The sequence below is a fragment of the Pediculus humanus genome, genomic scaffold (assembly GCF_000006295.1).
Source record: "Pediculus humanus corporis 1103172107360 genomic scaffold, whole genome shotgun sequence".
NCBI lineage: Eukaryota > Metazoa > Arthropoda > Insecta > Psocodea > Pediculidae > Pediculus > Pediculus humanus.
The window spans coordinates 157451-160500 of NW_002986991.1; positions in this window are offsets into that span (position 1 = coordinate 157451).

The following is a 3050-nucleotide window of genomic DNA, read 5'->3' on the forward strand; positions in this document are numbered from 1 at the left end:
AAGAAATAGAAAAAGTTGGGAGACAGTGATGTTGTTGTCGATTATTATAATGATGATAATTATGATTATGATGATGATGATGATTCATGATGATGATGATTATTACAATGACGGATATAAGTGATATAAAAAAAGTTTAAGTTGAATTATTTTAATGATTTGTAAATAGTAAACAAAAAATATGAACTCTATATATATATACATATACATATACATATACATATATACATAAAGGAAAAAAAAAAGAAAAACAAAAAAAAATTTTATTATTATTATTATTATTATTATTATTATTATTATTATTATTATTATTATTATTATTATTAATAATTTTATTTTTTATTATTTTTATTAATTTTTTGTTTGTTTGTTTTTTTTTTTTTTTTTTTATTCCCGTAAAATTGAAAAGAAAAAAGTGAAATAGAAAAAGTGTTTGAGTGCGTGTGCGTGTGCGTGTGTGAGAGAGAGAGAATGATGAAAAAGGAAATTAATAAGCAAGACGTAAAAAGTGATTATTATTATTATTAATATTTAAAACTTTTTCATTAAAAAAATATATATATGTATGTATTTATATACACGCATAGTGAAGGAAAACTGCGATGAGATTTTAATAATAATAATAATAAATAATAATAATAATAATAATAATAGTAATAATAAATAAATAAGTAAATAAAAACGTATGAACCGAAAAAAATTTACGCATAAAATTATTTTGTAATTTTTTTTTAGATTTATTAATAATAATAATGATAATAATAATAATAATAATAAATTTATTGGTTTTTATCTCTTATCAAATTCGATGATACGCGTACATACATACTACATACATACATAGATATTTTATTCGTTTTATTTTTTTATCAATTTTTTTTTTTTATTTTTTTGGTACGAATAAAAGAAAAGGAAAAGGAAATGAAATGAAATTTTTTTTATTTTTACTTTTTTTTTTTTTTTGTAATTTTATTTATTTATTTATTTTAATTATTAATTGAATTGTGTATTGTTTGTTTGTTTGTTTGTTTGTTTGTTTGTTGTTTATTATTATTAAAAAAAAAAAAATTTTTTTTTTCTTTTTTTTTTTTATTAAATGTAAAACCTGAGGGGAGATGCCTGATAGGAGGGGGAAAGGAGGATGAGGAGGAGGGGGAAAGATGGAAATTTATAAATAAATAAATGAATTGATTGATTGATTGATTGTTTTGGAATGAAATTTTTTTTTTTTTCTCTTAATATTTAAAAATTAAAAATTTAATAACGAGTGAATAAGTAAATACGTAAATAAAAATGATAATGATAATGATAATGTTACTAATTAATGACTGATGAGAAAAATTATTATTATTATTATTATTATTATTATTATTATTAATTTATTTTAATTTTTTTCTTTTTTTTCGGTTTTTTTTTTATGCGATGATATTAAATTAAATATTTATACTCGTGGATGATTCAAATTATTATTATTATTATTATTATTATTATTATTATTATTAATAAAGTATCGTGTGTGTGGATGTGGGTGCGTGCGTGCGTGTGTGCGTGTGCATATCATAGCGTATTGTTGCTATTTAAATTAAGTTTTTTTAAAAAAGAAAATGGCGATATTTTGAGACTGATTATTATTATTATTGATATATTTATAAATTAAATTTACTAATATTATATTTTAATTACCCATTGATTGATTAATTGATTGATTGAATTTTGTATAATAACTTTTTTGGGATTTTATCAATAATTAGAAAAAATAAAAAAATTTAATAATGATGATAATAATAATAATAATAATAATAATAATAATAATAATAATAATAATAGTTTTACGTATATAATAGTATTTTTTTTCTTATCCCGTACACAAAAAAAAGGTAAATTTTTATTGATTGATTTATCGATTTATTTTGCGTGTGATTAGTATTATTATTATTATTAGTATTATTAATTATTATTATTATTAGTATTATTAATTATTATTATTATTATCATTATTATTATTATTATTATTATTATTATTATTATTATTATTATTATTATTATTGCAATTTTATATTTTATATCTATTTTAAAAAAAATTTTTTTTTTTTTTTTTTTGTGTTTTTTCAACCTCGGTCAAAACAATTTACTTATTTATTTTATTTTATTTTAGTTTTTTTTGTTTGGTTTTTTATTGATTTATTAAATAATAATAATAATAATAATAATAATAATAATAATAATAATAATAATGATAATAAATAAATAAAATTGTGAGATAATCGAATGGAAAATGAAAATAATTAATTAATTTTTTTTCTTTTTTTTTTTTTTTTTTGTATTTTTTACTGGTGCAACACGCGAATTATTTGAAAATAATAATGATAATAATAATAATAATAATAAACATTTTCTTTTTTTATTTTTACGGTCAATAAAAATTTTTATTTTATTTATTTATTTATTAATTTTTTATTTGTTTTGAACACGTGAAATTTTTTAAATGAATTTTTCATGGATTACAAATAGAAAAGAAAGGAAAGGAAAAAAATAAATTCACTGATTGACTGATTGATTAATTAATTAATTAGAGAAAATGGAAGAGAGGTGGAAGAAGGAGGGAGAGGGGAATCAATCGAGAGTTTTTCATTTTTATTTTACGTACATAAATTGATACGATATTTGATTAGAGAAATATTTTAAAATATTTTATTAAAATAAAACGAGTGCCCTGAATTTTTTTGTAAATTTATTTATTAATTTTTAACAAAATTTTATTATTATTATTATTAATAAGTACTATTTCTATCTTTGCTCTTATTATTATTATTATTATTATTGTCATAATCATTCATTTTATTTCATCGGAAGAAACCAAAAAAGAAAACATTTTGTCGTTTTAATGAGAGAAGGAAAAAAAAAAGAAAACAATTATTATTATTATTATTTAAATTAAAAATTATGCATACATACATACATATATTTAAAAACGTATTACACTTTATTATTATTATTATTATTTTTTATTTGTAAGCTCAAAAAATGAATAAATGAATCAGATTTTTTAT